A 12,528-nucleotide genomic window follows, 5' to 3' on the forward strand; every position below is an offset into this window, starting at 1 on the left:
GAGCGGTGCCATGTCCGCACCCAGGATCCGAACCGGCGAAACCCTGGGCTGCTGAAGTGGAGCGGGCGAACTTAAGCACTCGGCCACGGGGCCGGCCCCAAGAATATTCTTAACTAGATGGAATTGGCTATTTCAAACCTCAGAGAAAGTGATACTGCACAAAATTGGGGTAATCTGCCCGATGCACATTGTAGGGGAGGTGGACATTTCCTCTCCCCAAATGGGGGTTCGTCTGGCCGGAGAACGAATTAAATTCACATGAGACAGAATAGCAAGAAAAAATTAAACAAAGCTTTATGAGGAACCATGGCCCGGGGCCTTTCTTCCCGAAGGAAGAAAGGGCACCGAAGAAGTGGGGTGCACAGAGTGGTTATATAGCCCCCAAATGGGGTGTTTCACATGTGATTGAAATGTCCCTTTTACAATAGTCACGAGGCCGCTCTGTCAGCACAGAACTCGATGGAAACGACAGATAGGTCCGCTGTCCCAAGGTGTGTGTGTTGCCTCGGGCTGGGGGGGGGGAGGGTCACAGATGAGCGCTGCAATCGGGTCCCAGACTAAAGAAAGATGCTTAATCCTTAAAGAAATGCCAAAGTTGGGAGGGGGAGGAAAGTCAGTTACAGGAGGTTACCAGACTAGCACAATAAAATGCAGATTTTAAGTCATTGCCTTTGGTATTGATTAAGAGTTTTTAGAGAGAACGTCATCTCCTTTTTTCTTCCTGGTACAGAGAGGGAGGCACATTTTACAGATAGAGATTTACCTTACAAATGTAAATATGTCCTAACAAAGGGCAAGTTCCATTCCTCAGAGCCTCCTTCCCTGTCCCAGTTTATCAAAAGCAATCAACCTCAAATAGTCCTGATACCAAAGAGACATATCTTGGGGTGGCCAATTCCAGGTCCCCACAACATAAACAAGCCAATTAATTATGGCATCAGCCTTTGGGGAGACAAATCAGCTTTTATTCTGCAAGACCGATCTGCAGGAAGGCAGGGGGCACATGCCCTCAGATCTGTCTCCCCAATTCAGGATTTCAGGTGAAATTTAAGAGGTTAGGGAGAACAGGCTGGCACATGGGAACGCTGGTGGGACACATTTTGATTGATGGGCTTCAAGCATTTATGGTAAGGTTTTAAACATTTATGATAGGATTCTAAACATTTATGATGGGGTTCTAAACTTTTTTTTTTTTTTTGAGGAAGATTAGCCCTGAGCTAACGTCTGCCAATTCTCCTCTTTTTGCTGAGGAAGACAGGCTCTGAGCTAACATCATGCCCATCTTCCTCTACTTTATATTTGGGACGCCTACCACAGCATGGCGTGCAAAGCAGTGCCATGTCCACACCCAGGATCTGAACCTGAGAACCCCGGGCCACCAAAGCAGAACGTGCGCACTTAACCGCTGCGCCACCGGGCCGGCCCCGCTAAACATTTTTGATGAGCTATGGAAGGAATTTTAACACCAGATCTTCCTGAATGAGGGACCCCTGGCTTCTGATAAGAGTCTGACTTTCAAGTTCCAGTCATGTCCCAGTCCTTGTGTTCCGTGGGGAGGAGGATCTTTGGTTCTGAGTTGGTTTCAAGTCACGATTTCTTCTTTTGCGCAAGCCCTGGCTACGTGACTTTGCAGTTTTTCTGAAAAACAATTCTTAATCAGTCTGTTGATAAGAGATGGGGTCAGTTGAACTGGTCCTGGAGGGCCTGCCATTAGCAAAGGAAAGCATTGGATTCTGAGAAAGACTCAGGCATTCCCTGTTAGTTCTCAACATTTCCTCACTTTTACTAGGTAGTTGTATGCCCAGGCCTATGCTCCAAGGAGGACAATATTTAAGAAGTCGGAGAAAGAGAAAAGCCCAAAAAGGAGGCAGAACAGCCTGAGAGGTAGGAGGAGACCAAGTGAATGAGATGTCTCAGAATGCAAGGAAAATGAGTGGTTCAGGTAGGAGGGATAGTAGGAATTTATTGTTTTGGGCCTGCTAGTCTCCATTCCTCCCTCTTGAAGTATTTCTTCCTCCTTATTGGATCTGATTTAACAGTTAAGGTACCTGCCCTTCCCAAGCCAACGGGAGGGTGAATGACCCAAGATATGCCAATTGGATGCTTCCTTTCTTGAGCGTGAATCCTGAAGATAGTCACCAAAAGACTAAAATCAGCTGGATTTCATGCATTCCATCAGGAAATGCATTTCAACAGCACCCTGCCAAAACTGTTAAGCAATCCCTGCTAATAGGACCACCCCCTGAAGCCACCTGGTTCCTGCCTATTCCACACTCTGCCTTCTCTTTGGTCCTGACAGTTCCACAGCCTTCCAAAAAAACTCTCTTTTTCTTTGGTTAGACAGAGCAAGTTTTTGTTGCAACAGACACAGAAGAGTAAAAATATCACCAACTGCTACAAGAAGAAGAGTAAGAGGAAGAAAATCACAGAGAACTCTAAAAAAAGAGGTAATGGAAAGAGGAAATGGTAAATAAGGATTGTATACTAAAATGTTAATACGTTTTTTCATATCTCTCTGAGATGATTCAGGTATTGCATAAAATGCAAGGGGAGTGATTCAAGTTAGATATAAATATGGTTTATTTATATTTATATCAATGATCAAATCCAGATGTGATCCTGGAACTGTTGTAGCCATTTTGGTTCCAGAATGAGGATGAAACTGCCACAAAGAGGAACCAAGAGAATGTCAGGGAAGTAGAGACACTGAGCCTTGATGGTCACACTATGTCTGGAATTTGCCCTATCCCTGGACTTATATAAGACAATAAAATTTCCTTTTTGCTTAAGCCTTTGAATCAAGTTTTTCTGATATTTGTAGCTGAAAGCGCCCTAACTGACAGAGACATGCAATAGTTTTTCAGAAGAAGATGGAACAGGGCATTTCTACAGAGACAACAGGTAAAAAGTTCAGAGGTAAGAAAAGAAGGTTAAGGGAATGGCAAGTGGTTTGCTATGAAATGTCAACAAAAATAATATATAACCAATCTATAAATGAAAATTGGTGTGAGTTTATTATGAGCCAAATCTAAGGACTAGCTTAGCCCAGAGCCTTCCTTCCCCAAGGAAGGAAGGGCACCAAAGAAGTGGGGTGCACAGAGTGGTCATACACCTGCTTGGAACAAAGAGCATACATCACATATAGTAGGAATGTCCCTTTTACAACAATCACGAGATTGCCTACCTGGCACAGCACAGCTATTCACACAGCAGGTAGTAGGTCTGCTGTCTCGATGGACACAGCAGGGTAGCAGGTCTGTTGTTTCTAGCTGGGTGGACACAGGGTGAGCACAGCAATCAATTCCTAGCCCAAGGAGAGATGCTTATCCTTAAGGAAATACTAATGTGGGGGAAGTTGCATTTTTATCGTAAGGCCATTTGTTCTTGTCTTTGGGACATAAAAATGCTTAAAGCAGATATACAATGCATGCCCAATGGCCACATCAAGCCCTTTTGGAAAAAAAACAAGGTTAGGCTGAATTAAGTTTACACCACATGGCTTCCTCATATACTCCAGTATCCTATTGCTTGCCTTTTATTTATCAAACTCTAGATGAGTGTGCCTATGGGGAAGGTCTAAGAGATGAGGTCCAAGAGGTGGGTAAGGCCCTGTGTGCTAAACTGAAAAGCTTAGAGTTTATCCTGAGGAAAACAAGGAGACGTTCTCAGCAGGATTGTGGCATGATCAGATATAGATTTATAAAGGGAGTGAATGGAAAAAGTGCAAAACTAGAAGCAGGAACACTTGTGAGGAGGCAGTCACCTAGGTGAGAGACAATGAGGCTCTGTCCTAGGACAGCCGCTCACACCCTCATCGTGGAGTACAGAGGACACATTTTAGAAATATTCAGCAGCAGAATTGGCAGTGTTACGGAACCAAAGTGGGTTCACTTCCTGGTGAGTGAAAATCAGACTCTCCACCAGAAGTAGTTGTCACACAAAGTAGAGTTTATTTACAGCAAACAGACCACATGGAATCATTTCCAAAATTGTGGCTGACCCCAAGCAAAAAGGCCAGCAGAACCCTTTTGTTTCCGATAGGGAAGGAATATTGAAAAGGGAGGGGCCGGCCCGGTGGTGCAGCAGTTAAGTGCACACATTCCACTTCAGCAGCCCAGGGTTTGCCGGTTCGGATCCCAGCTGTGGACGTGGCACTGCTCATCAAGCCATGCTGTGGTAGCATCCCACATATAAAGTAGAGGAAGATGGGTGCGATGTTAGCTCAGGACCAGCCTTCCTCAGTAAAAAGCAGAGGATTGGCAGTAGTTAGCTCAGGGCTAATCTTCCTCAAAAAAAAAAAAAAAGATTATAAAAAAAAGACAAAAGGGAGAGAAGGGTATTCACTAACTCAGGCTCAGTTGGAAAACATGCTTCCACATACATCACATGTTATTGTAATAAAGCCTAAGGTCCTCCTGGGGTGGATATCTTGGCAATAAAAATGAGGCAAATGTCATCTCTTGGGCTCTTTTTGGCTCATCTGCACAGGCTTGCTCTTGTGGTAGAGTTTGGACTTTTTCAGGGTGGTTGGTGATTGCATCTCTTAACAAAAGAGAAAAAAAAATTTAGAGAAACAGTTAAATGCTTCTGAAACCTCCCTTGAGTTCCTTGGGGCAATTAGTGACAGCAGCACTTAGTGATCCACTGAGAATGGGAGGTGAAAAAAAAGGAAGAGTTGGAATGACTCCTCGGTTTCCAGCTTGAGTACCTAAGAGGATAGTGGATGGTTTCCTAAACACACCATGTTTTCTTTTACCTTTGTATCTCTGTGTGTGCTGTTTCCCCTACCTAGAATACCCTTTCCTTCAAATATCGCCTACTCCCAAAACATCTCTTCTGAGAAGCCTTCCCTGACTGGCTTGGATTGAGTTAGATGCTCCTCTTCTGTATTCCCAAAGCCTCCTGTACTTACCCATAGATGAGTTAGAACTCTATATTGCCATTAACAGAAAACCTGATTTAAACTGGCTTCTACAATGCAGGAAATTTATGGACTCATAGGCAGGCTTCAGGGTTGGTTTGATTCAGCAGCTCAATATTGTCATCAAGATCCCGGTTTCTGGGGCCGGCCCAGTGGCGCAGCGGTTAAATGCGCACGTTCTGCTTCTCAGCGGCCCCGGGTTCCCCAGTTCAGATCCCGGGTGCAGACATGACACTGCTTGGCAAGCCATGCTGTGGTAGGCGTCCCACATATAAAATAGAGAAAGGTGGTCATGGATGTTAGCTCAAGGCCGTCTTCCTGAGCAAAAAGAGGAAGATTGGCAGTAGTTAGCTTAGGGCTAATCTTCCTTGGGGCTGAGCCCGTGGCCGAGTGGTTGGGTTCGCATGCTCCACTTCAGTGGCCCAGGGTTTCACTGATTTGGATCCTGGATGAGGACCCAGCACCACTCATCAGGCCATGCTGAGGTGGTGTCCCACATAACACAACAGGAAGGACCTACAACTACAATATACAACTATGTACTGGGGGGGCTTTGGGAAGAAGAAGAAGGAACGAGAAAAAGAAGAAGATTGGCAACTGTTGTTAGCTCAGGTGCCAATCTTTAAAAAAAAAAAAATTAGAAAAACTTTTCAAATTAAAAAAAAGAAAAATCTATATGTATAAGGAAAGAGATTGGATGAAAACTCACCAAACTAATTACAACAGTTGCATTTGATTAGTGAAAGTATAGGTTATTTGGTTTTTCTTCACATTTATCAAGTTTTTGAAATGTAGCTATCGTATTGGATCCAGTTTAGTACCTCTCCAGAGTCACTCGGACCCACTCACTAAGTGGAGAGCCCTAGTCACTACTGTTGCTCCATCTCCTGAGACAGTAGTCTGTCTCAGCCTCCCCAAGTGTGTGGGCCAGACTTCCCTACAGTCTGGTCACATGCCCAGTTGGGTGAGCAGTGCAGGATAGGTTGTGGAAAGACCGAAGAAAAGAGCCAGAGAAGGTGAATGAGACATCTAGGTTTATTGGGAGTTGGTTACAGAGATGTCCAGTGGCAGCCAGCTGGACAGAAATGTGCACCTGCTACCACGGGTGGGGAGGGGGTTGCTTATATAGGCAGGGGACACAAAAGCTATATGCTAGTCAAAAGGGGCTGTCCCTAGTACCACCAGCATTTCCAGGAAGAGTAGTTCACATGGAGCGGCTCTGTGTTCCTTTAAGATGTGATGTTCTTTGAGTGAGACAAAGTAGGATTTGGGCTGGCCAGGCCCTGAATCATTACAAGTCCCAGCAGCTGGGCATCTTGCCCAGAAGGTGGGCATCCTGCCCAGAAGGGGGCCAGAAGGACACATGGCTGTTAAAGCACACGCAGCCTAGAGCCCCTACACATACCTTCTCTATTGTGCTTATTGTGACAGGAGCTGCAGCAGCGACGGTACTTAGGCCAACTTAACCAGACTCACAGAGAATCTGACCACCTACACCACTTCTAGAGTAAGCTGAAGCACTTGCCGTGGGATCAGTCTCCCCGGGCTGCCCTGAGGAGCCAGGAAACACAACCCGGAGGTGCAGAGGAGTTAATGTCTCATAGGGTATAAGGAAATTGATCAGGGAGAGAGAGAAGGAGAGAGCCAACAGATAGTTTGTTCTTCCTCCCCCAGTAAATGGTTCCTAGACACTATGGAGTTGTTTCATACAGCTTCAGTCCTATACAACTGGGCAATTAGCTATGTCTCGTTATAAAGCTATAGCTAGCCCTGTAGCACACCACCTTTTGTTTTCTTTCCCTTCTTCTCTCCCGCCTTACTGTTTTTCTCTCATTCTTCTTGTTCTGAGAATTATTTATTGAACCTCCCAGTAAAGCCTTAGCATGTAAACTTTGCCCTGAACTCTGGCTTTCCAGGGAAACAGGCTAAGATAAAACTATATTACCTTTATAATGAGTGGAGAGAGAGAGAGAGAGAGAGGAGAAAGATGATTAAAAAGAAGAACCAGAAGTGAGTATGTTAGGGAAACTAAGAGAAATGAGAACAACTACCATTTTATTGGGCATCCACTATTTGCCATACGCTTTAAATTCCTGATCTCGAATCTCCCCAGCAGAAACTCTGGGCTTTGGTTGACATGAAGTTCATCAGTGACTTTGTGGAGAACTGGCTCAGTGGAGTGGTTAATCCTGAGCCAGATGGCCTGGATTTAGGAATGAACAGAAGATGAAGATGTGGAGAATAAGAAGGTAGACTTCTCAAGAATGTAGCAAGAATGAGGAAAGTAGGGGCTGGCCCCGTGGCCGAGTGGTTAAGTTCGCGCGCTCCGCTGCAGCGGCCCAGTGTTTCGTTGGTTCGAATCCTGGACGCGGACATGGCACTGCTCATCAGACCACGCTGAGGCAGCATCCCACATGCCACAACTAGGTGGACCCACAACGAAGAATATACAACTATGTAATGGCGGGGGGCTTTGGGGAGAAAAAGGAAAAAAAAAAATTTAAAAAAAATCTTAAAAAAAAAAAAATAAATAAATAAGGAAAGTGATGGGTTAGGGGCTTGAGAGAAAAGCAAATGGAGGGAAAATTTTTCATTATGTGGGAAATTTGAACATGAACATGTGGTAAGGGGAAGGGTCCAGAGGAAGAGACTGGAGATTTGAAAGGGGAGAGGACAATGGAAGGAGTCATGCTTTTGGCTAACATTTATATAACATTTACTAAGCCCTAGTATCTTAGTTTGTTCAGACTGCTATCACAAAATACCGCAGATTGTGTGATTTATAAACAGCAGAAATTTATTGCTCACAGTTTTGGAGGCTGGAAGTCCAAGATCAGGGTGCCAGCATGATCAGGTGAGGGCCCTTTTCCAGGTGCCAGACTTATTGCATCCTCACATGGCAGAAGGGGCAAGGGTTCTCTCTGGAGCCTTTTTTTTTTTTTTTTAAGATTTTATTTTTCCTTTTTCTCCCAAAGCCACCTGATATGTAGTTGTGTATTTTTAGTTGTGGGTTCTTCTAGTTGTGGCATGTGGGATGCTGCCTCAGCATGGCTTGACGAGCGGTGCCATGTCTGCACCCAGGATTCAAACTGGGGAAACCCTGGGCCACCGAAGCAGAGCATGCAAACTTAACCACTCGGCCACAGGGCCGACCCCTGGAGCCTCTTTTAGTAAGGCACTAAGCCCATTCATGACGGTTCCACCCTCATGACTTAAGCACCCACCAGAGGCCTCATGAGCTAATACCATCACATTGGATATTAGGACTTCAACATATGAATTTTGAGGGAACACAAACATTCAGACCATAGCATCTAGTCCTTTGGCTGGGTGCAAAAATGGACACAAAAATGGACCAGGCTTGTCCTCTGGCTTTAGGGTTCACAGACCAGAGCAGCTAACGTAGAACAGTGGAATGCAGACCCAGAGGTGTGTGCATACAGGCAGCCTTATGGGCTGCATTGGGAAGAGGCTGAAACAGATGAAGAGCTAGAAAGAGAGAGGGGCCTCCTAGGAATGAGGAGGGCATGCCCCACTCTGGACCACTAGGTAGGAGGAACTAGTTATCAGCCTCACCTCACTGAGCATTTCAGAATTTGGCAGAAGTTTCTAGAATCTGAGAGGAGTGTGGTCAGGTCAGAAGGATGAGGAAATGCCCTCTTCCCAAGTCTCTGAGTCAGTCTCGGAGCTATCCCAGTGTTTTACTTACTGGTACTTCCTGCTTACCCTAGGTTGGGCTGTCTGAGCAAGAAACCAAGAACAGAGTTCAGGTTTCCATAGGACCCATATGCAAGGCAGGGTAATAAAGGGGCCACCCTGGAAGCTCATAGCCAGGAGAATTAGGGAGTAGGCCTATGTACCCTACCTAGATGAAAGGAAGCTGAGGTGCCAGTCCATATCCTCAGGCCTGGCCCTCTCTGGGCATCTCAGATCCCTGGATCCAGACCCCTTATCAGTGTCAGTCAGCACTCCTGGAAGAAGGAGACTTTAAATCCAGACTCACCCACAGGAGCTCATGGCTGAGTGTCTTTCCATCCAGTGATGTGTCCTTCATTTAACTAATACATATCGAGGTCCTACTATGTGCTAGGTATTCTTCTAGGATGCTTGAGATACCTTGAACAGGATCTTGCCTTCATGAGCTGACCTTCTAGTGAGTTGTAGTAGAGGGCAGGAGCACATTTAAGAAAAGCCTGAGGGCTGGCCCCATAGCCGAGTGGTTGAGATCGCGAGCTCTGCTGTGGCGGCCCAGGGTTTCGCTGGTTCAGATCCTGGGTGCGGACGTGGCACTGCTCATCAAGCCATGCTGAGGCAGCATCACACATGCCACAACTAGAAGGACCCCCAACTAAGAATATACAACTATGTACCAAGCTGCTTTGGGGAGAAAAAGGAAATAAATAAAATCTTTAAAAAAAAAAAAAAAAGAAAAGCCTGAGTTCCTTCCAATCCATGAATGTCTCTGAAGGGCAGAATCGTTCCTAAACCCTGGACAGCTCAGAGACCAGCCCTCAAAGCAGGCTGTTAACTTTTCTGTAGCAAAGGGATGATACCAACTTGACAACACCTGACTAATTTTCCCAAAAAGTGAGAATCCCTGCCTAGGTAGCTACTGGGAGTGGCCCTCGGCAGGTTCACAGAGACATTACTCTCCTTCTTGGCCCCTTGGATCTTGTGGTTCAATTCAAGAGCCTGCTGAGGGCCAGCAAAGCTGGCACCAGGTCCTGGGCGCTGTGTGTGCAGTCGGCTTCCTCATCCTTCCAGATCCAAGCTCCAATCCCCTCATCTCCCCAACATGCCATTCCATGTGTGCAGGATTCCGCTGTGCCATAGTTCACTGTGGACTACAACTGTGTGCTTTGTCCTGTCTTACCCATAGGACTGGGAGCCCTCTTTAAGGCCAGAGACTGATTTAGAGAACATGACTTAGCTACCATTTTTTTTTCTCCTGCTTTTTCTCCCCAAATACCCCCAGTACATAGCTGTATACTTTTTTATTTGTGGGTCCTTCTAGTTGTGGCATGTGGGACGCCGCCTCAACATGGCCTGATAAGCGGTGCCATGTTCCTGCCCGGGATCTGAACTGCCAAAACCCTGGGCTGCTGAAGCACAGTGCACGAACTTAAGCACTCAGCTACAGGGCCGGCCCCTTAGCTACCGTTTTTAATAGCAAAACAATAGCTAATACTTACTGGGCTCTTACTATATACATCAGGCACTGTAGTGAATATTTCGTAGAGATTACCTCATTTAATCTTCACGACAACTCTAGGAGTAGGGACATTATTATCCCCTTTTGCAGTTGAGAAAAGAGGCTAAATGACTTGTGCAGGGTCACACAGTAAATGGAAGTACAACCTACATCTCTGACTCCAAAGTCTATGCTTTTTCCACTGGGTTGTTGATCTCTGTAACCATGGTGCCAAGAATGATGTTTGGAGGGGCCTGCCGGTGGCACAGCGGTTAAGTGCCTAAGTTCTGCTTCAGGGGCCCGGGGTTTGCCGGTTTGGATCCTGGGTGTGGACATGGCACCACTTGGCATGCCATGCTGTGGTAGATGTCCCACATATAAAGTAGAGGAAGATGGGCATGGATGTTAGCTCAGGGCCAGTCTTCCTCAGCAAAAAGGAGGATTGGCAGCAGTTAGCTCAGGGCTAATCTTCCTAAAAAAAAAAAAGAATGATGTCTGGCTCATACTAAGGGCTCAGTGAATCAATGTTTGAAAATTGTATTCACCTATGGTCCAAGCACTCAAAGGAGTAACAAACTAGAAGGAAGATGTGGCTAGAGTCAGGCCTTAGTAGGTCAGTGGGTCTCATGAGTACCGCCTATGGAAGGCAAAGCCCCTAGGTACTTGTACATACCATCTACTAGAAATAGAAGTGAGCTGGGTTAAGCAGAGAATTTCCCAACAATTATTGTCCTTCTTGTTATAGGAGATTTGTGTGATGCATCAACCTACCACGTGGAACAGAGCTGTGGAGGTCAGTGACCCATAGTTTCAATCATGTGCTATGATGTCTCTTTGCTTTGCTGCCCCAGGGCTTTCTTCAGGCCATGGAAGGCTGCTTGGCTGTGTGCATCTACAACCTGGAAGTGTGAGGGAGTTAAGGTCTCCAGAGGAAACCCTTAAAAAAATGGAGGGACAGAGGTCTGTGGGTAAATGCTCCAGCCTCCCCACCCTCCACTGGGACAATTTTTGAGGTGTGGTTTTCATAGTTTTTCAGAGGATACCCTAGGTGGGTTGACTCCATTTGCCCATAGTTTTAACCAGTTCATATATTGGTTTTTCCCCCTTTTCTGCCTCATTTCCCTGCTCTCTTCCTTCTGATTCCTAGACTCATCTGCCAAATAAATGACCTCTGCCCAAGCCCTTGTCTTAGAGTTTGACTTTAGAGGAACCTCAGCTAAGACACTTGTCATCAAGGTATTTCTTTTCTCAAAAAAAAAATTGGTATTTTTCTTTTGTAAAACTAGTACATGTTCATCATTTCAACTTTTGAAAATAAAAAAAGAATAGTCCTACTACCCAAAGTCAGCTACTGGTATCGTTTAGCATATGATAAATTATTTCTTACCTTTGTGTTTGTGGTTTTAACTGTGTTATTATAATCTAAACTACTAAAAGAATTATTCATTAGTTTGTGATTTAATCATAGAAATTCATAGTATTCATAGTATTCTCAATGATACCTATGAACAAAGGAAAAATGGATTAAATTTCTGTAATAGTGGGAATGAGGTTGTTTGGAAAGTGATTCAGAGGACATAAACTTGAAAATGTTGAAAGCTATTACTTTAGAGATGGTGTTTTCCCATGAAGTTTGTATCATTTTGACAGGCAGAAATGGAGGGAGGGAACTTGCCCAGAGCGTTAACTAGCAAGGTATATTGGCAGGAAGGACCAAGGTACACTCAGCCAGTGGGCCACTTCAGCTGCGTAGGTTCATGTAGAACATTGATTGCTCAGCTAAGAAGTTTGGACTTTGTAGAGAGAGTAAAAGTTTCTAAGCAGTAAAATAAATAAATAATTAGAGGAGTACATTGGGAAGATTAACTGGGTAGAATATAGAAAATAGATGGAGTAATGGTTATGTTACTGACTAATTGCCCTGAGGAACTCAACGGAGGTTTCGGAAGCATTTAACTGTTGCTCCAAACTTTTTTTCCTTTTTTTTTTTTTTTGAGGAAGATAAGCCCTGAGCTAACATCCACTACCAATCTTCCTCTTTTTGCTGAGGAAGATTGGCCCTGGGCTAACATCTGTGTCCATCTTCCTCTATTTTATATGTGGCACATCTGCCACAAGATGGCTTGATAAGTGGTGTATAGGTCCATGGCTCTGATCTGAACTGGCAAACCCTGGGCTGCTGAAGTGGAATGCGCAAATTTAACTGCTGTGCCACTGGCCTGGCCCCTTTTTTTTTTTTTATCTTTTTGTTATGTTAAGAGATGCAATCCCAACCACCCTGAACTAGACTGAGCCCCACCACAAGAGCAGCGCCTTGTGCAGATAAGCTGAGAGATGACCTAAAGTGGCCCTTCACTTAACATGTGATGTATGTGGATGCATGTTTTCCAGCTGAGCCTCTGCAAGCAAATACCTA

Source organism: Equus caballus, chromosome 2, assembly GCF_041296265.1.
Source record: "Equus caballus isolate H_3958 breed thoroughbred chromosome 2, TB-T2T, whole genome shotgun sequence".
NCBI lineage: Eukaryota > Metazoa > Chordata > Mammalia > Perissodactyla > Equidae > Equus > Equus caballus.